At 28.6% G+C, this 27,901-nt stretch overlaps 1 pseudogene; it reads right to left on the bottom strand.

The window, feature by feature from the left end:
• Positions 1-1,322: 1,322 nt before the first annotated feature.
• On the bottom strand, positions 1,323-27,304 carry LOC111625044 (annotated as a pseudogene).
• Between the last annotated feature and the right edge of the window lie 597 nt (positions 27,305-27,901).

Raw genomic sequence — 27,901 nt, 5'->3', positions numbered from 1 at the left:
TCTCATAACAGATAGTATAAATAAAATTGTGTGGCACCATAATTAATAATACGCTCCTTAAAAACAAAATCGCAACACCACGAAGGAATGCGCGTACCACATGCACATTGCAGCACCGGTAGAGGTGACAGATATGCAACAGACACCTGTTTATTCAATAATAAATACGGTTCCCAAGGGCAGCCATACGGCGAGGCATACTATCAATGAGGCGATTAATGGTTGCCTTGCCAAGCTGCATCCACTATGGCGCCAAATTTAAATTTCGATATTCTTACTTCATTGATGAGTTACGAGAGATTGATTTGGGGCCCAGGCAATTGCCCTTTTTGTCAATAGGACAATGTCATCGCATATGAAATATTTCGTGGAAACTCGTAATCGAAAGTACAAAGCAAGGGAATTAGAAAAATAACTAAAAATGACATAAAAGTTGCACTTTAAAACTGGATTTTGAACATAAGGCTATCTGCCCTAATTACTATACTTGATCTAAACGATCCATCTGCTAGCAAATAAAAATTATATCAATAAAATTCGGGCTTTATTAATAACTAATGATCAATGAAATAAAAAAAATGAAAATTCAATTTTTAAAAATATTATTTGAGTTTCTTTAAATTTTTTGAAAAATTTTCCTGTGTAAACTAAAATGTTTGAAAAATATTGATCAGAAGTTAAACAAACTCTCAGATATATTAAAACAGTGCCAGAGATTCATGAATTTATTATAATTCATACAAATTGTGAATTAATTTACAACTGACTTTTCTTGCAATTATAAATTAAAATTCATCATATCTTCATCTAATGTTATAAAAGAAAATTTCATCTATTATTTAATATCAAACTATATTTTATGATTTACTGCATAATGATAATGAAAAATAAAAAATCAAAATGAAATTTATAAATATTTTATGCAAAATCTATTAAAATATATACATACAAAAAAAGGAAAAAATATTTTAGGAAAATTTGATGTAAGATCAACTAAAATATATGGCAATATTACAATTATAAAATCATTAATAAATCCATTTAACATTCTAATAATTTTATATTTTGAAAAATTTTATTTCTTATAACATATAACTGCTTCTAATTCTTTTACGGTATGGCTTATTCTTTTAACAATAGAATACCATTGTAATAAAAAACCCCAGTATAAAATATTACAATTTGGCAATATGTTAAATCATAACACAAAAGTTAATAATTGAAAAATTGTCAACTCGATTCATTCAATATGTCAAAGTGATTTAAGAAAATTTTCTTATTTTCAGTTTGAAATTCTTAACAATTTTACCTTTACAGTTTTACAACACTTAACAAAAAAATTAAAATTAATATTTCAACATTTTATTTGGAATACTTTTGGAACATGTCAGATAGGGGCACAACATTTATTACATTACACTTTATAACAATTCTAAAATATTTACATTAACGAGCCCTCTAATATCTGACAGTTTTAGCTCAAAGTTTAAAACTTGTCCTCTCAAAAATTTTCAAAAAATTCATATTTATAAATTAAGAAAAACAATCAATAGTGTACAGAAATTTAACATATTTGGCAATTACTAATATGATAATTTTATAAAAAAACCTACAAATTACAACTTAAAATTGCATGACTAGACCTTCATATCATCTACAATAATTTAATGATTCCAATTACATAAATTTTTAATATATGTGAATTTACAAACTTCACATAACCCTGAATACTAACTTATATTGTAAAAAAACTAAATTTATACATTCATGTTTAGGAATTTAAGTATATGAAGAAGAAAGTAAAATCATTCAGAGCACCTTTATTTCTTTGTGAACATGAAAATTCTTTCTACTGATAATAAAAAAATTACACATGTATCAATAAATTTGTACAGATTGTAGTCTGAATACAATTACTATAAACAGCAGCTTTAGTTCATAAAAAAATCTAACAACATTACCATGATGCATAATGAAAATCAAACAACTGATATCAAAATATCTGATTTTTAATCAATCATTCCACATATTAGAATGGAGTATATAAATGTCAAGATGACACTATTGGCATAATTAAAACTCTCTGTACAAATTGTAACTGAGACATTAGTCTCATTCTTTGATTAGCCACTATATGCTGCATATATATATATATATATATTTGTATATATTATTAATGATGGATATGTTAGTTTTTCGGGACCCATGTTGGTCATATTTAATAAAACAAATAAATGCTTTATCTATAAAGGAAAAAAATCATTCAATAAAAAGAATGGACCACTGCTGATTGGGAGATTTTCTGTCACATTTCTCTGCCATCACACCTGTACTGTGGTCTGTACTATCTAAACACAAATTGTATGCTAAATGCTTTAGAAGGTGTTCATTTTTCATCCAATGCCATTTCTGAAAAAAGAAATAATATAATTTTCAATATCATTATGATTATATAGATTATTGTAAACAGTGATTTATCTTTTTACTGATTGATTTAATAATAATTAGTTTTTAACAAGAAACAAATTAATATTAAATCAATTATAACGATTTTCATTCAGAAACCTGATTTAAAAAAGTAGAAATTTTATTTCTTTCAGAACCAGTTTATTTTCTAATCACTTCAATATATAATTTTCTACTATAATAGAAATATAGAATATTTTTAATATTACATTTTCTCTAAAATTTAGTACATTCACATATAAACAATAAACTATGATTTATAATTAAGGAATGCTTTCCTTCACTAATTTTTAATTACAGTAGAGCGTCAATTATCTAGATCAATTGGGGACTGGGGTTGTTCGGGGAAAAAAAATCAATATTTCGGATAACTGATTATGTACGAAAAATATATTAACCTATCCCATGTTGAAATTTTTCTCGTTGCGTGTCGCTTTGCGTTGAATTTTTGTCGATGTTAAGCCTAACGAAGACTATTGTATCGTTAAAAATTATTTTTTTATTTTGTACAAACAAAATATTGAAAAATATAAAAACAATAAAAAATTATACTTTAGAAGTTAATTTAGTATCAAAAACGTAAAATATTTGAGTAGCCCAGACATAGCCAAAGATTGCAGTGCCACAGCACTGGCAAAAATTTAAATATGCAGACTGGAATTCTTTTGGATAATTAACTTTCAGATAATCGACACTCTACTGTAATTGTAAATTTCTACTTGTATTACTGTTTCACTTTAGAACCTAGCAATTATATATATATATCATGAAAGTTGCTCCTTCTGTACTTAGTTTTTTAATGTACATGTATATTCTTGAATAGTAGTTTTTAAAACATTTTGATTATTAAGTAAATTAATCATTATCTCTATTTATCAACAGTTGCATCAGAATCCCCTAATTCAATGGTTCCCAACTAGTGGTACGTGTACTCCTGGGGGTACGTGAAATTGCGTGAGGAGGTACGCGCAGCAATCTAAAATTGGTCAATTTAAAATTTAAATGCATGAGATGAAGCAATCAAAAAAATAATGGGTCGACCACCAAAAATTCGGCAATTTACATGATGTCGAATGCACAAATTCATTTATTTATAACAAAATATTTTCGAAATTTCATCAAAAAATGCATTTGTGACAATACCTAAATGAAATTTTTATGCAAGAAACAAAAATTGTATAATTAACATTATCATGTCAGCAAAGCAGCAATAAAATATTTACTACCATTTTGCACAACATACCTCTGCAAGAGCATATTTTCGGCCATGACAAACATGAAAACTAAACATCCCCGCCTTCAACTTGAAGATGACTTAAGACTGAAGCTGATCAAAAAGCAACCAGATTTTACAAAGTTTGCAAAGAAAATTGTGTACATTTGTCACATTAAAAAATATCCTTATGTTATTTTCATTATTATTAGAATTGTATTTTAAAAATAATAAATGTAAAAAAACTTATTCTATTTATCACTAACTGTCTATCCATAGTTTTGCCCTCATTATATCAAATTTTCTCGCAGTAAAATATAGCCCACATCCATCTCCAACATGTAAGCTATCTCTGTGCCAAATTTTATTAAAACCTGTTCAGTGCTTTAGACGTAAAAAGGTAACAGACAGAATTACCTTCGAATTTATAATATTAGTATGGATTAATATGAATTTCTGCTATAAGGGGTACGCGAGTTTGAGCTCTTTCTTGAAGTGGTACGCAAAAAAAACTAATTGGGAACCAGTGCCCTAATTCATAGATATAAAATGAACTTAAGATGTTATGAAGGTAAAAATTGTATTAGCATTTAAGATAAATATGAAATGAAAAACAGATTATTTATGGATTCAATCTTTTCTTTTTTTCCAAACCAGCATCTCTTTAAATAATAGAAAAATCCAATCCTCTAACTTTTCCCATTCTAAGAAAATGGTTGAAAATTTTTTTTTTTGCATGTCTCAGCTTTTAAATGTCTCTCATTTATACATTTATATGGTATATACATACATCCAACAGTGGACTGATAATGGTTTATTATAATGATGATGATATAAATATACATTTATACATTTTTATGTAGATGCAACATTTTACCACTATATAGCAGTAATATAGTAGTCTTTGAAAATAATTAAAGATTCTATCTACTGTCCTCTGTTTAAGAATTGAAGCATTTCACATCAATTAATCCATAAAAACACGTGGCAAAATGCTTATTTATAAACAATGTGAGACTACACAATGTATGTAACCTAGTGAAACATTACAAAACTTCAATGGACTATACTACCTCACCCATCTTAGAGTCTTTCTGATCATCATCTTTTGGTCCTTTGAAAGATTCAATTTCTGGAAAGAAGTTTGAGGATGACAATAAGTCATTTCCAAGTTAAAAATCCAGCAACAAGTTGCTTAACTTCCCAGCAACATTTGATGGCACCATCTGTTATGGTATTTTATTAAACAACACTTTTTATATTTTTAACTATTAAAATAAATTTTTTTGCCCTTTTATGAAGAGTAGGAATGGGTTTTAATAAAAAATTGTAAATGCTAATAACAAGTAACATCGTCATTAAGTCCAACCATACTGGAGATACACACAACTCCCATTATCTCTCCACCCCTTGACCTTTAATCACCAAAATTTAATAGCATCAACCCCTAATAAACAAACCTCCCTGCAAAATTTCAGAAATTTTTGACAAAAAGCACAGGAGTTATTAAACATCAAAGAGGGTGAACAAAATCATGCTCCACACACATACTAACGTCCATACGTACAGAAAACCTCCCCAATGTTTTTTTTGCATTTCTCGATGTTTCAACATCCCAAGTCCAAAAATGTAAAAATCTGAGGGGGGTCATTTTTTGACCGATTGCTATACTTTCCCTCTGTTATATATAACAGCCAAGAAAGTAAAAATGTGATTGTAACAGACTTTTAGACTAATATTGAAAGATATATTCCTCACATCTCAATGATGTTAAGGTCATAGATTTGAAAGAAAGCTACTGTTGGTCCCAATTTATCCAAACTTGTTGGGACCAACAGTCTTTTGAATAAATGAATTTCAAATAATCCAGAAACTCATGTTTTTTGGTTATATCAAGCATTGTGCATTTAAAGTTTTTGAATTCTATATACTGTAATGTAATTATTGTATTTGAAATTAAATTAATTTATTCAAAATTAAGATTTCAGGAACTTGGGGATAAAAACCAGGACAAAAGAAGTTCTTCTGGAAAGCTACTGGGATGCTTCAATTCCAGAGGCAATAGATATGTATTTTTACTCTGTCAGCAACAAAAAAACATTTAAAGTATGGAAAAAAGAAAAAATATTTCATTATAGAACTACAGGTAGCCCTCGGTTTACGCCGCAGTTCCGTTCCTACAAAAGCCGGCGCAAATCGAATCGGCGTAAAACGAACCCGTATTTACAGTGAGGTATAGGGTTAGGTTCTACATAAGTGAAAAATAAGCTAATAATTTTGTTTATTAATACAATATAATACAAAATACATATAAATTTTTAATTTTTAAAATGTATTTTATCATAAAATAAAGTAAAATGTTTTTATTTAAAAATTTTAGTTTCGAATTTCTTACATTTTTCGGAAAAAAGTATCCATCTTTAATTGTTTACATTTTTGATTTCTTTCATTAAGAATTTCGGAATATGGTCGAATATGATGCTCCTTTTTACATTTGCACTTCGCTCCCAACATTGTCTAACTCACAAACTTCATCCGTCAAACTTTCCTTAGTTGAAAGGATACGTTAACCTGACGTAGAGCTACAGACGAGCGAAGACACTGATTGGTCGACCACCGGTCGCCGTAGCGCATATATAAGGTCAGTTTGAGCGGGAAAATTCAAGGTGGCTAAGGAGAGATAAATATCGTCTGGCCAACGAGAAGTAGATTTGTCTCACTAACGATAATTTGTGATCGCCGGAAGTGCTATTGCGTCGTAAGGTGTTTTCCTGAATGAACTGATACGGGATACATTCATTGGCACTGTGGATTCTGACGCCATTTATTGGACTATTAAGTTTAATATCTTGACTCGTGGGTACCTAAACGTTTAATATTTTAATATTAATTTAATGCAAATGTATACCCAATAATATTAAACAGAAAAAATAAATATATTTAATAAATATCTTTGTTTTAACGAATGTACAATGTCGCGGCTCGGTAAATACGTCAACACTGAAATGAAAATCGGTCTGGCATAGGGAAAATCGGGGAATTACACCTAGAAATGGTGAATTGCGCAGTGGCGTTATTGTGAATCGGCGTAAATTGAACTGGCGTAAACAGAGGGCTACCTGTATTCTTAGAATAAAGACTTCCTGTCACTAGAAGGGAATCAGAAAAAATCCAAGACATCTGGCAACTCTACTCAAAATCTAATTTAATGTTACATTGCAAAATTGTTAACTGCAAAACTAGGTTATGTATCAACAGGTGACATAGTAATTTTCAGTTACATAGTGAGTTTGGTTTCTGTTTATTATATATACTCTGTGATATGTACTGTACAGTACAATGCTACATGTTCTAGTTTTTTTTTTTTTTTTTTTTTTTAACTATTTCAGATAATTGAGTTGCTACTGTATATTAAAAATTGAAATAGTATGCAGTAAATAAAGATTCAGATGGTCCTAAACTTTCAGATATTTGACTTTTGAACAACTCACTTTTGTATATGATACCTTGAACCCCATAAATTGCTTTCTGTATGCCAAATTTGGACTTCCATTCATTTCCATGCTGACAAATAAACATTTCAAGCTACTGTGCAGTGAACTTTCTAGCAGTTTTGGTTTCAATAATAGCAAAATCATTTGTAACAATTAATTTTTACTTTCCCTGCTTTTATATATATTATATATAACAGAAGGAAAGTATGGTAATCGGTCAAAAAATGCCCCAATACTTTTACATTTTTGGACTTAGGATACCTTGAAATGTCAAGAAATGCAAAAAAAGTTCAAAGGTTTCTATATGTATCGATGTTAGTGTAGCACAATTTTGTTCACCCTGTTTGAAACTTAATGACTACTGTGCTTTTAGTTGAAAATTTCTGAAATTTTGCAGGGAGGTTTGTTTATGAGGGGGTTGATACTATTAAATTTTGGTGATTAAAGGTTGAGGGGTGGGGAGATAAGGGGGGTCGTGTATCTCCAGTATGGTTGGACTTAATAACGATATTACTAGTTATTAGCATTTACAATTTTTTATCCCATCCCTACCTCCAAAATTAAGCCTTTTCCATTTTATAATAGTTAAAAATATAACAAGTTTTGTAAATAAATTATGATAACAGATGGTGCCACAAGATATTGTTGGGAANTAGTTGAAAATTTCTGAAATTTTGCAGGGAGGTTTGTTTATGAGGGGGTTGATACTATTAAATTTTGGTGATTAAAGGTTGAGGGGTGGGGAGATAAGGGGGGTCGTGTATCTCCAGTATGGTTGGACTTAATAACGATATTACTAGTTATTAGCATTTACAATTTTTTATCCCATCCCTACCTCCAAAATTAAGCCTTTTCCATTTTATAATAGTTAAAAATATAAAAAGTTTTTCAATAAAATATATAACAAATGGCACCATCAAAATTTTAAATGTTGCCAGAAAAGTTCAGCAACTCGTTGCTGGTTTATTATTGTGTCTGTCTTCTATTCTAATCTACAGTTTAAACATTTTAAACAATGTTTTATGCATTGTAACATTCATTGTAGTAGAAAAGTTTAATTTTTTATAGTGAGAGATTTTTTTTTTAATATTTCTTTTTAAGTCTCTGGGAAAGAAATTCCCTTTATAACATGCAATTCCATTATTCAACTTTTAGATATTCAACTGTCACACACATTTTTAGGAACACACATAGTCCAAACTTCAGAAACTGCTTGTATAACATATTTGAAGTATAAAAAATAAATTATGACTAATGAAAAATTTTGTTGCATTACTTTCTAGGTAAGTCTCATATGTGATTCAGTTTTCACGTTTGTAAAAAAGACAACTTCAATACGAATATTGGTAAATCTTCTATTGATATATTCTATAAGAAAGTATGACAATATTTCTTATAAAATGATACTTGAAATTCAAGAATCATCTTTGTTTCTATATTTCATTCATACAATTAATCATCACTGACAAGGGAACTGTCAGAGTATCTTCTAATAAATTTTAATAAAATTTAGTTAATAATTATGTTAAAAGTATACAAACTCTATATTAAATTTGTAGTATTTACTAAAAGTATTAATCAGGATTAATAGCAATCAAATGCCATACTATTTTATAGTAGTTTAAAACAAATATGCAATTTTTAGTAGTGAAACGGTCGCAGAGGAAGACGGCGATACAGTAATACCACGATTTTCATTGACTTTGGTTTTCGTCAATTTTTTTGCAAAAAATTTGCCTGAGATTTCATCGGTGTGCCACATGATCTTGTTGCTAAATTTGTGAAAACAAAGAGCGACCCACGCGCTTTTCTGCTCACAAGTCATTGTGGCATTGTTTCTTGCTGTATGGGCATTACTCTGTGCGTCTAGCAAAACAATTCCATTGCTTCCCTTTCTTTTAGTTCCATTATGGGACCAAAGAAAGTTTCCAGAGCCAGCAGCCCTTCAAAGAAGGCCAGGAACACAACCGAGTTGAAGGAAATCATTAAAAATTACGAGAGCGGCATTAACATTGCTGAAATCGGCCCCAAGTACTGTACAGGAAGTCGCCATCCACAATAAGTTTCATTGTGGCAAAAAAGGAAGCAAAAGGAGGCTAACGTAGCAAAAGGCGTAAATGTGCTAACGAAACAGAGACCACAAACAATTGAAGATGCCAAACAGTTATTATTAATTTCGATCAACCAAAAACAGTTATATGGCGATTCTGTTTTGGAGACCATCCTATTAGTTTTTTATACTCATTTTATATTAATTTTTTATTATTTTTAGTATTAAACACTACAAAAACTGAGGTATCACTGTATTACATTTACAGAGTAGAATAAGGAATAAACTCAAATAAATGTTATAAAAGATTATATATATATATATCTACACTTCTTTAACAAGGAAATATAATATAAAAGTAATAATAGAATAAATATAAAGAAAACAATCGAAACGTAATAAGTAAATACATTTTAATAGATATATTTAAAAGTTATTATATTCACAAATTATTAGATGGGCAACTATTTACATGATATTTTTCAACAAAGCAAAATAAATACAGAACCTGTTGGCATCATGCACATTTAACAAATCAAAGATTTTGGCAATTACTCTCAACACAATTTAAACTGTTAGTATTTAAAAAAAGAAAAACAAACTTGTTTTACATTTAAGAATTGACACTTTTCATTTATGAGTCCAGAAGCAAAGTATGCATGTTTAATCAAATTATTAAATATTGGTGCAGATAATTGATGAAGAATCGAATGTAATTTTATAATGCCATTTCTAGTTGTCCAAAATAATTTCATTGAAGAATCATTACAGAATAATTGTATAGCATTTAAAATTTCTTTAGCTAAAAGTTTTAATTGTCTATGAAATCCAACATCTAAAGGTTGGCATATAGATGTACACTTTGGTGGAATAATTAATATTTTGCATGAATTTTGATTTGTAGATGTTTGAAATACTGTATTATAAATATTAATATTTGTTTCAACACTCCATGAGTCACTTATTAATAAAGAGTTTTCTGTTATATTTGGAGATAATACATCTTTTACATAGTTTGTAATAACTGCTGTAGATAATTTGCCAGATGAGCTAGTGTAACAGTTATGTTTGGGGCTTTGAACAGCGATGTTTAATTCTAGGTCCAAAGGTTCCATGAGCCTCTTGTAAGCAAATAAATACATTACCTACAACTTGTCCATTAGCATTAATTAAATATTGAATGGTGTAGGAATGCGTAACTATTACTTGGAGAATGTACAAATCCAATAGTGTTTTTTTCTCCTTTATATGAAAGTATTCTTGGTGAAATCATTTCATATGAAAAACCACACTGATCCATATTGAATATGAAGTTACGTGAATAAGATGGCAATAAATTTTTTACTGTTGTTTGAAATTGCACAGCTTTTACTAAAATATCCTTTTCGTTCACTATTTCTGTTTTATTTACAAGTTTTGTAATCTTTCCAGATACTAATCTATATTCTTTTTTAAATTTTGCAACCCAAGAATTACTAGCTGTAAACTTAATTGAACAGTTGAAGAAATTTCTGTAATGCCCATATTTTTAATTGATTTCCTTTAGCAATTTTATAGCTGTCTCAAGCTTTGTCAAGCATTTGTTTAGTATGTTCTTTAATAATTTTTAACGTTTCAATTTGATGCTTTTGAGGTTTAAATTGTTTTTTCCATTTATATAAATCACTAAAATGTTTTAATTCTTTAGCTCCTTTCTGCTGTAATGTGTGTAATTTCCATTTTGGGTGTTTCTTATGTAAGTTAAGAATTTCTTCTTTTTGTTTTGTTGAGATTATATTCTTATTGGATTTTTCATCATCATCTGAATATCCCGATTCACAGTCAGTGTCTACATTATCAATTTTTTTTTCTTGAAGCAAACATGTTATTTTAGTATCTGAAATAGGTCTATCTGTAATCAAATTATTATTTTCCATCTGACAAAACTCTTCGTCATCTCTACTTGCATTACTACTTAAAATATTGCTAAATGCATTAAAAAGCAGTTTGGCTACCTGTTTATCAATGTCTGAAATATTAGGCCTACAAATATTTTCTGTGGGCCAAACATTATCACATAAACATTTAAATTCTGCTGTAATGTTTTGAATATTTACGATTAATTCTCCCATTTTCGAAAATTCTAGAATTTATTCTTAAATGTAATAGTACTGTCTTCCTCTGCGACCGTTTCACTACTAAAAATTTGCATATTTGTTTTAAACTACTATAAAATAGTACGACATTTGATTGCTATTAATCCTGATTAATACTTTTAGTAAATACTACAAATTTAATATAGAGTTTGTATACTTTTAACATAATTATTAACTAAATTTTATTAATTATTCTCTCATTTTTGAAAATTCCAGAATAAATTCTAAATGTATTAATAATATTGCCGTCTTCCTCCGTGACCCTTTCACTCCTAAAAATTTGCATAATTGTGTTAAACTACTATAAAGTAATACGATATTTGATTGCTAACAACTCTGATTAACACTTTTAGTGAATACTACAAATTTAATATAGAGTTTGTATACTTTTAACGTAATTATTAACTAAATTTTATTAAAATTTATTAGAAGACACTTCAACAGTTCCCTCATGAGTATAATTATCATTTATGTCATTTTGATGTTTCTACTAACTAAGTTTTTCAAATAAAGCTAAACACTATTATAAAATATTAATCATAAATTTATTAATAATAATAATAAAATTTTTAATGTTGTGGATGCTACTTGCCTGACTACTATCTCCATGACATGGTCTTAAAACAACTCGTGTTCCAGGTCGTGCACTACTAAGTGTTATACAAAAATTACCATGTTTCAGGATATGATTATGCTGGTAGATCCATTCCTAAAAATATATGTATATTTAATAAAATAATTTTAAATTAATTATTTTTAGATAATGTTCAACAATTATTACAAATTTTAGAAATAAAGTACAAAAATACACCTAATCTAGTAGCTGCTATAATATAATTATGCAAATAAACAATATTCAAGTTTAATTAATTTTCGAAAACTTCCTTAATAGTATCCAAGTGTCTTATTATTTATTTTTCTCTGATAAATATAAAATTTTATAACAGCTATTTTTCACATTTTAAATCCATAATGAAATTAGATAACTGAATGTAGGGAAGGTCACATAACTTTCTAAATACAATAAGATTTGATGATTCTTGATCAACAACTGTAATCCTGTAATGTGATCAAAACCAGTCACAATTGGATTGTAAATGGTTTTGGTCACTTCCACAAACATCTTTATGTATATTTGTTCATTTTGGGAAGTGGATAGTAACTGTCCTTTCGGACCTTTATTTGTAAAAAGAAATAAAAAATAAAACAAATTTTTGACAACTGAAACTTTCCTCTTCAGTCTTTTGCTACTTCTGTGGATCTACAGAGGTATCCAGATTTTGGTAATTTTGGTCATACTCATTTGGAACAAAACATATATACTGTGCTGTATGTCCCAGGAATGCTGAAAAATAATACCTTGTGCAAACTATTGAGTTAACACTGTCCCAGTATCTTATGAGAATGTCATTTGAATGTCACGAGAAACTTGCTTAAAACACTCATTGAAACATTAACCTGTGAACACATGCAGTTATTTCTTCACATAATCATAAGATGTATAAGATATTTTGCTGGTTTTTTTCAACCTGTAATTATGTCACATGTAATTGCAATTCCTCAGATTTCACAATTCCGAAAAATCCTGTAAATTCTCTGCACATGCAAAATTTCAATGTCATACATTTTTTAGTTTACAAGATATTTTTTATTTAGAGAACAATGTCATTGACTGTGATCCCATAGGGAGCCCTTCAAACTATGTAATAATGTGGGCTAATGTGAAACAAGTTCAGCTGGAAATAAATGACAGGACAACCGAGAAGTTTCTCAGAAGGACCAGAAAATGATTTTTCTGTATTCTTTTGGCACAAAGTCACAAAAACGTTTAAATTATTAAAGGTCATAGCACCCCAGGATTTCTTATAGAGACAAGCCTTCAAGGTCATAGCAAGTTGCAGATTGCAGGTCTTTACATCATGCATAGCTGACAAATCTCCAAGACATCATGCCTATCTCTTGTGGCAATCATACTTCATTGACATCACTTTTGATGACATTAGGACACCAAAAATTATGTCAGAATTGAAAAAATCACTACTTTATGCATGCAATCATGTGTGAATAAAGAAAAATTATATGTGACTGCATATGTAAGAGGCAGCAGTTATTTTGAGAGCATGTGACAAGTTAAGATTTTTTTAAACAAAAATTTTTACACAGATGGATAGCATGGAAGCACAGCTAAGTAAGTCAATTTGGTGAAAAATGTCCACAAAAAACTAGTAGGTGCACAAAATTGCTGCTATTACATGTGATTGCAGGTTAAGAATATCAAAATTCTAAACTAAAAATTATTTAATACAGTAAAATTTCTTATATCCATTTTCTTCTAATTAATACTGAAAATTTACTTAATGTTATTTACCTGATTTCCTCCATTTCCATGACAATTATAGAGTCCTATTGTTCCACCAGAATGATGACCCATGGTATCAAGACACATGGAACCTTGTTGTATAGCACCTTTTTGTTGGGAATTTTTACTAGGAATCCTAAAATAATTTTTATTTGTTTATTTCTAAATTCTATTTATTAAAATAGATAAAAATACTACAAATTAAAACATTAATATTAAGATATAGATAGTATTTGCTACAATATTGCATAAATTTAAATTATAATTGGGCTGCAATTTGAAAAAATTGTAGACCTATAAATTATCACTGTCGTCCATCTGTCTTTCCTTAATCTTGAGAATTGAGTTAGATATATGAAAGTCAAGACTAGATATAGAAAGACTTACCAATTAACCATATATGCAACTTCCAATGTAAACTGGAAGTCGTGTTATTTCAATTAAAAAATTTTCTCCCAAAAGGAGTTAGATGACAGTCATCTATTGCTAACAGGAAAAGTATGATGTACAGGGCAAGCCACTACTATTTTGAAGTGGAGAGCATATATTTTAAATTAAATAAATTAAAAATATGATTAAAACTTGCATCCCAGCATTGTAACGATGTCACAATAAGTAATTGCTCATTAGTTTTTATTTTTATCAAAGCTAAATATAAGACTTCAAAACTAAAGTTTTATTTCTAAAACATTATTATTATGTTTATTTAAATACTGTTCTTTCAGATTAAAACAATAAAGCCAAACAAAGGCCTGTTGTCCCAATTATTTAAAGATGAAATTTCTACAAATAAAATAATTTCCTTCTTTTTAGCAGTATATACATTAACAATTAAATGTAAAATACACAAAAACTGTTTTACTGAAGTCAAAAAGTGAACATTAGTTTCCATTACTTTTGGATGTCTCATTTTTTGTTCTTCCATTTTTGATTCTCAGTCCTACAGAGAATAAGAGGACATTTTAATTATACCCATAATGGATTCAAGCAAAGCCCACAATGGTGGGTGGAAAGAGATAGGACCTGACATATCCAGACTATCCTCAAAAATTTCCTGGGATTTTTTGACCAACCAGATTCAAATTTTAGAATAGTAGGACTGATGCCTTGGCCATTCAGTCATCTCAAGCCTCTCATTGGAATAAGTTTACAAAAAAAATTTTTTAACATTAATCCAGTTGTTTTTGAATTTTAACATTCTTGAATGCTGAACATTCTCAAAATACAAGATGAAAAAAAATGTACATAACTATATTACATAGATCATGAATTGCAATTTACCTCAATTCTGGATAAACATTTTCAAGATACCATTTAAAAGGTTTGCAATTTAGTCGTCTTCTCAATTCTAATCGATCTTCAATACTAGAAAAAAAAAATTTTATTTTTACAAAGGTATTTATTTTATTTAAATGTTTTATTCTTATCTCATTTTAGTCATAAATACTATTTAAATTGTAATAGTTATTTAAATGCAATTAGTAATGCCAAATAAACTGCCAGATTATTTAGACTGTAACAAGGCTAATTTAATGATATAAATCAATTTTGCTTTAGGTAAGCAGTTAGGCTGCCATCTAATGATAAATTTAATAAAATTTATTATTTATTATTCGAGTTAATATTTAGATGTAATAAAAATGATCTTTGGACAATTATATATATATATATATATATTGCATCATATAACCCATTAGCACATGACAAAGTAATTCTGTTTAGTCTTCAGTTTAAAATTAATTTTAAAATTTATTTCAATATGTTATAAAATAATTAGCAAACATTTTCATTTAAAGTGTTCTAATGAAATACATAGAATAATAGTGTTTCTCCAAATATTTTCAATTTAATAATTATAAGTAAATTTATTTCATGATGCAGCATGTTGCAGTTAGTTGCAATACATTACTAAAATACAATCAGTCCCAAATTACAAAACATACTATTTATGATAGCCAAAACTAGTATACCCATTTTATATAGATTTCATTTGTTTTACATGACTTGTTTTGTCTAACATGTTTGACATAACATGTCTAACATGTTTGACATGACTTGTTTTGTCTAACATATTGATCTAACATGTTTCAATAAACTTGCTTGTTTAAAAATCTCTATTTCATTTTAATTCTAAGAAAAAATTTACTTCCTTTTCTAGAAAATTATTTTTAAAAATTCTTATAATTTGCATTTAAGCCTGCTGTACACAGTCTAGTAAATTTTAAGATATAGCTGTTTTTTACAACTTACTTGACCATGTCTAGCAATAATCATTCTTTCATTCTGATTTTACCCTGCAATTGAGGTGGTCAGAAAAATTTAATTCAAAGTTTGATAATTTGTATGATTACATTTGTTAGGATTTCTTTCAATATATCAATAGAATAGTTTTCATATACCATTTGGTGTTAAAATGAAGTTAGAAGTATTCTGAGGTTTAATTAAGCAAGTTGAATAAAAAAGTTAAATTTGTGCTAATAATATAAATTTATTAAATTTTATTGACAAACTACATTTGACTCTTTTCTAATTAAATAAAATATTTCAATTTTAGTTAAACAATCCTATTATATTAATTGGTTTATTGTATAATTTTTGGTGGTTTTTAAGGTCTGAAATCAATCTTCCTTTATACCGTATGAAGAATATCTTTTTTTACACATGTTTTTTATGTGGATTTTTCAGGAATGTATTTACTATGTGAAAATGAAATTGGATGTAAATTAAAAAATTTTTTCAAGTCCCAACAATCAGTTGCAGTTGTTAAAGGCATGGTATGACAATTACTGTTAAATGTAATGGGCAATAAACATTACATAACAATAATAATAAACACTCATAACAACAAAGTTTATTTCTGTTTAATTACAAGTGAGGTTCATGCCATAAGCACCCAAAAAACAAATGAAAGTAAATTTTCTGCAAAACTATTCAGTAAGAGATATTATTCTAATTTAAATTTTATAAGATTAGAGTAAATTAATAATAAAGAAATAAAATCAATTCTATAAAAAGATTAATATTCTCACAATATGATTTTTGGTGCTTTTGAACCTGGCTATTTCCCTACATGTTTCTGCCTATCTTTGTTAATAAAATACCATAATTAATTAAAATATAATATTTGTGTTAATAACTCAATTAAAACAACCAGTAAGTGTAAAAATAAATAATTTTCTGATTACAACAAACATACTGTACATAAGCAATATTGTGTAGACTTATATATGAGCTTAAGAACTATATTAATTACCATTATTTTTACAAGACATCCAGAAATTAAGTTCCAATTAGCTGAAAAGGTCAATAAACATAAGTTCAAAGAAGTACTTCTTTGAACTTATGTCATAGGAAAACATAGTTTCAGCTATTTTTCAAATATTCATCTTTGAGGTTCAGATATTTATCATAGCAACAGATAAGCTTTTACAAACCCTCATTAAAGAAGTCTACCAATTTACAGACCCAACCTTGTATGATTGTCTGCAGTTCTTTGTCAAAGTTGAATTGTTATTGTAGAACTCTGAATACTGAGATTCCTAAATTTTTGTTTAAATACATAAATAAAGACAAATTTAATATTAAATAAATGAAAATAAATTTTTAATTTAGTTTACATAAAGTTTGAATTGTAACAATCACTCAACATTGTGCCAACCAAGAACATCAGTCACAAAAGGAAATATGTTCCAAGGAGATAAAGGTTTTTCCCACACTTTCTTACTTTCAATAAGGGAAAGAAAGGCAAATTTTTCACTGTCTGAGAGACCTCATGCAAAAGTGAGGTGGTCAACAAACTAGAGAGACACTACTGGAACTCGAGACATTAATCAGTCAGTCAATGGTTTAATAGTCGGGATTAATTAACTAATTGATAAGTCCACAAAATATAGAGGGACATACAACTTCAAACAAAAGAAACACATATAATATAAGGTGAGAAATAGATAAAGGACACAGAGCAAATACCATGGATCATAAAATCAAGTAAAACCTCCCTAGAGATATGTCGATAGATAACATTGTATTCGATAATTTTTTATTATAAACCAGTTATATTTAACCAATACTTGAGTACAGTCACTCTCCATCAATCTTTGACCTTCAAATTAAGGCATGTCAATTGAGATCATTGAGTTTCACACAGGCCATCCACTCCGCTGAGAAACACACAGCAAAACATCATACTATCTTCCCAAAACCGTCTTCAAATGTAAGAACAGAAGTTGGAAGTAGGGGTTGGCAAAACTCATTATTTTGAGACTCAATAATTCCAAGTCAAATCTAGATTTCCAAGTACAGATCTGTGTTAAAATACTAGTTTAAATATATTGTTTCCTGTTTATTGAACTTTGATATCTATGATATGTTCAAACAAAGAAAAATCTACATATTTTTAACAATGTCCAAATAAAAAATTTTTGTCTAGTTTAGTTACCTTTTTTTATGCCTATATGTTGAAATTTCATACATTTAGCAATACAATTAACTAATTAAAATTCATATCGTTTTGTAATCACCTTTTTAATTATAATTACCAAATTATTGTTGTTTTTAACAGTACTTTTTGTGGCATTTCAAATATGCACAAAATGAACCATTATATGAAATAAGATATCTTAAACAGAAATAAATCAACTAAATATTTATAAAGTTTACTATAAATATACATAACATTACATTTAAAATTTAATTTTATATTACTCTTTCTGCCCTGCTGCACTAAGAGGGTCATTTTTCTCATACCCACTGTGAATTCAGCCAGGTCCATAATGAGGCAGCTGTATGGTGAGGGACAAGACCCAATTCATCTGGGGCAGATCTCATATGAAAAATTACTGGGGAACTGCTGGTTCCAGATAATGGGACAAACAATTCCCCAAGAATCCAGAATAGCAGGCTGATGCTTTAACTGCCTCAGCCATCTGGCCATTCAGCTTCTATGACTGTTGATTTTTTTGGCATGTTTTACTTCTATTTGTTTTTCTTTTAAATCTTTGTAAAATAAATAAATGAGCATAACGTGCATAATCATATTTTGCCAACATGTTGCCAGATTTGAAAAAAATCATTTTGATTATTTTCTGAATAAGTATACAATTCTTTTTATGATTTGAACTATTTTCAACTTTCTGCACTGCAAAGTCTCAAATCAACTTAAAAAATTCTGTTGTGGAAGCTGTAATGCCAGTATTGTAGATATGATGACAAAACTAAGCTAACTGCATTTAGACTAAACTTGTACTTTATCTTTATTAATTTGTAAAAATAAAATGCAAGTAGCAAGTGCAAGGTTATCTTTACTAATTAAGTTTTATTTCCTTACATCTTTACTAATAATGCTTTGACAATCAACAATTCGACTTAATGTTGTTAAAATATACAAACTTTAGACTTACACTCATCAAATTTTTGATAGAATATCAAATCTAAGTAAGTGAAAAGACTTGACAAGTCCAAGTTTGAATACTCAGACCCAAAAAATCATAGTTGCAAGATTCTAGAAATTGGGACTATAAGACAGATGTTCAAAGTTTTCCCACTTGAATTTTTTCAGCAAATCTCTAAGCTGCACAGTATGTGGTTGTGCATTGTCATGAAGCAAAATTACTCTAGAACTCAGTAGGCCATATCTTTTGTCTCAATTAGCCCACCATAATTTTTTTAGAGTATTACAACTTTGTTTATTGTTGCTCCACAAGGGAGGAACTTAATGAGCAAAAGCCTCTTCCTGCAAAGCCAAAAATAGTACATATGATTTTTTTTAGAAGAAGTGTCTGTTCCCTTTCTTTGGCAAGTCAGTAGGCCTCCACTCAATTCATTGCTGCTTAGTCTCTGATATTGACTATGCCATCCAAATTTCATCACCTATCACAATGTGATCTAACAGCTCATCACCATTTCTGGCATACTGATCCAAGAATGTGTGTTGCCACTATCTGTTATTTCTTGTGTTTGTCTGTGAAATGTTTAGTCACTTATCTTGAGCAAAGTTTGTGATGTTGCATACAAATTATTTCATATAGATATGGACATGAAATTTGTGGGAATTCTACTCTCAACTGTGATATGGTGATATGGCAAATCTCCTGTTTGATCAAACTTTTTCATTCACCAACTGTCTCAGATTGTCAGTGACAAATGATTGGCAACCTCTTCAGCAAGCACATTCTTTCTGCCTTCATTGAAAAGTCTTCACCATTGTCTGACCTTTCCATTACATATTGTATCAATCCCATCACATCACAAATCTGCCCATGAATTTCAGCTGCTGAAACATGTATTTTGGCATTCAGATATTTAATTACTGAGTATATTTTGCAACTAGTGCAAAGTTCAACTTTAGCAGATATTTCAATGCATGATTATGAACCTCAAACCAAGAACAAAAATTTTAAATGTGTCACTGTCGTCTGCTTGATCAGCATGAAAATCAGCAGACAAAAGCTGACCACCAGTGTGAGCAGTTGAGATGTGCAATCAGAACTTAATTTCTCTGGATGCATCACATACGTTCAACTTACAACCAATTTGACATAAAATAGTGTCTTGGAATGGAACTTAATCATAACTGGAGACTACCTATACTGTTTCTTTGTATAGCTCATGTTAATAAAATATTATATTTATATATGGTTTTATTTTATTCATACTACTTACTTATCAATAAATACATTTTTTGCAACTTCAAAATATTTTAAATTTTGCAGTGAAGTTAAACATTAATATCATATCATGAATCATTCTAATTATCTTATATTTGCTTATTTCTACCTTGCAAATACATTACCACTCCCTCCAGGAAAAGAATACGGATGCTGTTTTCTAAACACATGACCTACTCGACTGCATGGAATTATCTCTAAACTGCCTCCACATTGCCAAACTCTAAATGATATTTCTACAAATTACACAAAAAAATCTCTATTACATACTTTTAAACATATTGAGTATACATATAAATAAATTATGACTGACCTAAATTTTCACCTCCCCAAATATCCATTTTTGTATCATATTTTCCTAATTTTTCAAAATAGGTTTTGTTTGTAACAAATAAACCACCTGCTATCATTGGTGTTCTAATAAAAATTTAAAAAATTTAAAACTGAGAACTCATTTAACAAAAAATTAATATTAGCATATTAATAAAAGATGATAACTTTATTGGAGTAGTAGGATCAGCAGCTCTCTGTTGTCTTTCATCCAATGACAGAAATTCCCATTTGAATACTAAATCCCACTTGAATCCTTAAACAGTTTATTAATAAGTTAAAAATATTTCAATAATGCACATATATTATTTAAAATAAAAATAAATTAAATACCTCCTCTCAATTCAGGAGAAGCACCAAAATATTTAAAGTCATCCATATTGATGACATCAATCACAGGACAAACTACTCGTGTAGGATCCTATATATGTAATGGTTACATTCATTATTTAGATTTAAATTATACTAAAAAGTATTCAATCATAACAGAGACGGAACAACTTCACTTCAGCTGTGGTTCAAAATTCTAATGTGGGCTCCTCCCCTCCCAATCCATCCCCAGCCACAAAGACAGGACTTGTATCCCCCAAAAAAGCTTTTAGCCCTTGATTTAAAACAATCACAACTCTGATGAAAGCAATTTATTCATCATGGGTTGTAGGGTATTTGCTTGACACATTTGGATTCCTGTTGGTTTCAAACCCTAGTTTGGCCGAACCACTTTGTGCCAATCATAGTTCCGTCACTGAATAATAATATACTCACTTCTACTACTCTATCTAATAATGGTTCTAACCAATCAACATTGCATTCACAATGACTATCTAAAAATGTTAAAATTTCAGCAGTTGCTGCATCTGCACCTTTAACTCGTGATCGCACCAAACCTATGTAGAAATAAAAATACACAAATTATAAAAATAATTTTTAAAATATTTTCTTACATATTTGAATTTAATTTTAAACTTTCATTAATGATACTAATTTACTTCTTAAAAAATGTGAATTGGTTAAAATTAAAGCAATTAATAAAATGCAAAACTCATAAAATTTCATTTAAAAAATATTTGAATTAACAAACTTAAATTATTATACAATATAAACATAAAATATCTTACCCTCTCGTTTATCATTGCGCAAAACTTTTACTTTCTGAATTTTTGAAAGTTCTTGTCCATCAGATGCTATAAAATATTTTATATAATTCTATATTTATTCATTAATAAGTAAAATTGATTTATTTATTTTCAAAACTATTTAGTTAAAATAATTTTTTAAACTAAAACATACTTACGGTCATCGCTAAAATCATCTACCAATATTATTTCTTTAATAAGATGACTTGGACTTTTATTTAATACACTAAAAGAAATAAAATGAATAATTACAATACCTGAACAAAAATCTAAATATGCTGTATTTTTTGCCTTATAAGACACTTTTTCAGTACCTAAAATTTATCTGAAAATTATGACATGTTCCATAAGCCAGATATACCTTGTACCAAAACACTAAAAAACATTAATTGCAGCTAAACCGTAATTACTAAAAGGTAATAAAAAAAAATTAATTGTAGCAAAACTTTAGTGTGTTTTGACGTTATCACAGCAGTTTTCAGCTGTTGCATCTTATACTGCAAAAAATATTTTTTCTCTAGAAATTTAGCAGAAAAATGTGATGCATCTTATAAGGCATAAAATACAGTAATTAATTAAAAGTATTGATAGTCTGGAAGTTTAATAAAACAAGTTTATGAAGGTGAGTAATAATAAATTGAGATTTTTTCCCTGTTAAAAGTAGAGTACTAATAAATTCTAGATTCAAATCACTGTAAAGAATGATTATTGATGGATCTGTCCAAAAAATTGCATGGAAATAAAATGCTTTCTTTGACCATTAGAATGCAAAGAACAAATGCCATTCAAAACAAAATGGAGGTTAACCACCTACAAGTTGCTAACATGGCACCTGAGTTTTTGGCCTAAAAAAGCTCATAAATAAAGAAACACAAACACTTTTGATGGTAAAAAATTTTAAACTATGAAGTATTTTTGACAGACTTTCATATCTGTCATCTTCAGGCAATAAAATTCAATCATCAAATGGCACATTACAATTGGAATAGAATGCAATTCAAATTCTTAGATTCAAATATAAAATTATTTAATAAAACAAGTAAATGAACATTGACAAATACTGCAAATAAACAAATAAATGATGCAAAACTGAATTAAGCATAAACAAATATACAAGAAAATTACAAGCATCCCTATAACCACTAACAAAAATTTGACAGAACTAGAAAAAAGGGAAGCTAGAATGGATGTATAAAACTACAATATTCATCAACTACAGAAACAAAAGGAAAAAAAAAACAGCAATGTAATATCATGAGGATCAACTGAATAACAGATATATAGCAATATCTAGTACTCTGGAAGTTCCACAGTTGGACAATTGCAAAGTTTTTGTAACCAATAAACAAAGTTCCTATATGTAGAGCTCTCTTTGGCTGGAACATTGATAAAGGATATGAATCTCATTCCAAATTGGTTCAAATGAGAAAGCTAAACCATCCTAGATAGCTCAATAGTGTGTTTGTCCTGGATTATATACCTCTGATGATCCTTAATGCAACATGCCCAAAATGGCCTCCATATAATGTGTGCTAACGTTTGAAGCATGGTCTTTGAGTGAAATCAAATAGATCCCTTATTTTTCCAGCAAACAGCAACTGTCCCTATCATTACATAGTAACCCACACAAATTTGGCTGGGGCCTAATAGGAATAGTGTAATTCTACAAGCTAAACAGACATGCTATGGCATAGGAAATATATCCAAATATGGGCTAGAACTACTCACAAATTATCTTTCCTTCTCAACAATCATAGTGAAAATACAGTGCAGTGAATACAGAACTCAAATGTTTAAGATACCTAAACTTGGTTTATAGCCAGTATCAGATAACATTTGTAATTCCACCATTTTCGGGAGATGTAGAGATGGATCAAAACAGAATTTGCAGCAATTTTTTGCGTGTTGTGTTGAAAGGAGAGAGCAGGTACAGTTGAGCTTGTTTAATTGAAACTTGGTTAATTTGAATTTTTGGATAATTCGAAGTTTTCAAATTCCCCTTGAGAATCCTATTACATATAACGTTAAAATTACACATTTAATTCATACTTTTTTCTAATTTTTGGATAATTCAAAGCTGGAGTAGCCTTGTATTTCAAAAATTACTAGAGTTTTACTATTGCAGAATATATATTTTCTTGGAATTCTTGCCTGCCTTGCAGTCATCATTTTGCCTTTTGTGTCCTAATTTGTGGTTTACCGGTAAGCTATATGCAGTAGAACAAATAAAAAGCATTAGGAGAATTAGTGATGTTAAATATGTAAAGTGTTTGAAATTCCTACCACATCATGTCATGTACTAAGTTTCAGGTGCTAGTGATTATCTGTAATCATTTAGTGTACAGTATAGTACATATTGTAGCCTACTGTTCTGTTCCTTTACTGTACAGTAGTTTTGAATAGTGGAGTACTGTAGTTTTGTTGCATTTTTTTACTGTATTGTATCATGTTAAAGTGTGAATCATATGATAATTCTTTAACTTTGGAGAGAAAAGTAAAGGTAATTAACAAAGTAGAAAAAGGAATAAAAAGAAAGTGTGATATTACCATATCGCCATTAATCAGTGCCATTTGTTGTCAGGTGTTCCAGTGATTTTTAAGATGGTTACAAAATTATGACACAACAGAGTAGACATCAAAATTAGCATGATATTATTATTATTATTATTATTATTATTATTAAATTGGCAATTCACACTTTTTCTCTCACCCATCATCATTTACTTTTTAACATATCTTACATGCTTGTAACAAATATGCAACAGTGGTTAAAAACAATGTTGGAAGTGTTTTGTTTTTACTGACAGTTTTTTCTCTTGTTTATAAATGATTAGTTGCTCAAAATTCGCAATCACTTTTCACTTTTTGCAGTCTAGACCAGTTTCACTTTCATTTTTTGCTTAGTGTTAAGTTTAACAAGAAAATATAACAACAAAGTAAGTACAGTATAACTGAATTACTTATTATCAGTAAAATTGGTTAATTCAAATTATTTTTCACTCCCCTTAAACTTTGAATTAACCAAGTTCAACTGTATAACTATAAGGTTCATGTTAGGGGTCATGTTTAAAAATTTCAATCATTCTTTCATTTAGAATTACTGAACATACAGAACAGAGAAATTTTGTTATTTACAAGAATAAAAATGTAGAATGTTAATTTAATAAAATATTATAGAAATTACTTAATTAATAATTCCAAATTCTAAATCCAAAAAATATTTTAAATCATAAAACAAACAAAATATTTAATAAATGACTTTTTAAAATAAAAGTTGAATAAAATTAAAATACAAAATAAAGCAAATCCCAGCAGCTAAAAAGATGTTTATAGATTTATCTTGTATTGTTCTGCTGAGGTGGATTTAGATTATTGATTAAAATTTAAAATATGCAGATTTCTATGCATGCAGAAAATTGTGCAGATATGTTTTATCAATACACTATTTTAAGCAATTCCCAAAAATTTTTCTATTTGAAAGATTCATATCATTTAATCTCTCTTAATTTGCAAACATACTTATATTAAAATTTTTGATATTTATAAACAACTATTTTTATTGACAGGAATTTATCTATGCTGTCTACTGTATAGTGCATTTATTTGTTAAATACATTTTTTTTTATAAATCTGGAATCATTATATAATAATAATGATGTAATTCATTAATTGAACCATCATTTTAAATCATCTAGATTTTTTATAATTTGTTTTTGTAATGTCAAATAATAATCAAGAGCTTTACTAAGTATGACAAGATAAATTATATCAAATGTACTATCTATTAAAATTCTTAATGATCAAAAATATATTTTATAAAGCTTTATGTCATAACAAATCTTTGATCTGTAAAAGTTACTACATATGCAGATGGAAAATTTTTTGGACTGTCATACATGATGTGTGTGGCTGTGCATTGTCATGCTGTAACAATATACAAAACTGAGCAAACCATGATATTTGGATCTTTACTGTAAGTTTAAAATGATTCTGAAGCAAGTCACAATATGTTTTACTGACAATCCTCTGGGCAATTGAACCTTTATGGACCCAGAGAAGTGTGAGCATTACCTTGCTGGCATAAGTATTGTGTGAAAGTTTTTTGGTTTCAGAGATGTGAAATGTCATCACTCCTTGCTTACTCACTTAGTCTCTGGCTGAAAATAAGGAACCCATGATTGCCTTACTGATGACAAATCATGGGTTCTTTCACTATTCAACTGCAACTGTTCCTCTTTGGGGCATATCTGTATGGGTGCCATTATAATTGTTAAGATCTGTTGATGTCACAGTTCATGTGATGCCTTATGTACCTGTGTGTGCAAAATATGTATGCTTGAAGACATAATATTTCAAAATTATAGTCACCCCAATGAGCTTTAAAATTTATCATCATATTAAGGTTACTTTTTCACTCACCCCACTTTTTCATATTTTTATATATATTTCACATATATAAAAGTTTACTGTTAAATTTTAATTTATGGTGGAGAGTTTTTTTTATTAGTTTAAAATAAAATATAATCAAATAATAAATATAATTTATTTTTAAAATATCAATATGAATAAAATCAGTTTTTGAACCTTGACTCATCCCTCCCACATGCTATTTGATAGAAATTCATCCTTGCATTGTTTATGAATTAAAAAAAATCCACAAACTACATTAAAATTAATAATTAAAATGAAGATTAAGAATATTACACTAAGATTTTGATTTTCATGCATAAAAATAGACACTGTTCAATTCTGTTTTAGTTTGTTTCATAAGTATCTTGAAAACTTTAAATTATTTGTGCAGAAATATTTATTCTTCATTTAAATCCTTTGATGAGTTAGTTTACCAGTGGCTCCCTCTCCTTCCAGAGTTAGTTTCTATTTAAAAAATATAACATGTACAAAAAAAAATTAATAGCTCATAATTCATTCATAAATTAATAGCTTCTATTTGTAATTTTAATAAACTAGGCAATATTTTCTCTCAACTCAATTGTGTTGAAAAACTCCAATTATTCAAAAGGAGACAACAAGCGTGAACAACTATTAGACACCATATTTATCTTTATGCTAGAAAATACTACACTAAATTTTTCAAAACTTAATGCTTAATCTGTAGAGCCTACTGTGAGATGCTGGTACTCTTGGTTAATCCAATTCCACATACAGGATGGAAATGCTAAAATCAAACAAAAGAAAGATTTGTGAAATCTTTCCTGTCTGTCCTAACACCAATTGAGATAATTTCTATCACATCTCAACTCATGATTGACTTGACTTGTCTTCTGAGTGGAATAAAATATAATTTTACCATCAACTGGAATTTTAGGAGAGTTTGTGTTTAAGCATTACTACAACCATTTTCAGGAGACTGTGAAATTAGAATTAACATTATGAAATTTACATTTAAAAAGAAATTCAGTTTAAATTTAAGGAGTATAATATAAAAACATTATTATTTAATATGTAAATTAAATTTAACAACATATCATGCACAAATATAAATATAATGTTAAAACTATACATTAGGTTGTTCGGAAAGTAAGTTCGTTTTTTTACCACTAGACGGATTAGTCGTATTTTTCCCACCATTTTCATTCTAAACCGTATTATCATTATATATTTTGACAGCTAGCATTTTAAGGCTTATTTGTAAAAAGTTTTGTTTCATTTTGTGCAATTGTTTATTTTTTGTGTCCCTTCAAATATGGAAGATCAGAAGCAGCATTTTTGGTACATTTTGCTCTTTTATTACCGAAAAAGTAAGAATGCTGTTCAAGCGAGAAAAAATTGTGACATGTATGGAGAAGATGTGTTGAGAGAAAGACAGTGCCAAAACTAATTTACAAAATTTCACTCTGGCAATTTCAATATTGACAATGCACTACGTTCTGGATGGTCAGATAAAGCCAATGAAAACAAAATAAAGGTACTGATTGAAGCAAACTGCTGAATAACAACATGTGAAATCACTAAGAAATTAAATTTGTCAAATTGAACTGTTTATGAGTACTTGAAACAAATTGGTTTCGTTTCAAAGCTTGATATGTGGGTTT

This window comes from Centruroides sculpturatus, unplaced genomic scaffold (assembly GCF_000671375.1).
Source record: "Centruroides sculpturatus isolate CEXI.00-Female unplaced genomic scaffold, Cexi_2.0 scaffold40, whole genome shotgun sequence".
In the NCBI taxonomy this organism is placed as follows: Eukaryota; Metazoa; Arthropoda; class Arachnida; order Scorpiones; family Buthidae; genus Centruroides; species Centruroides sculpturatus.
This window is presented reverse-complemented; position numbering and strand designations above follow the sequence as displayed.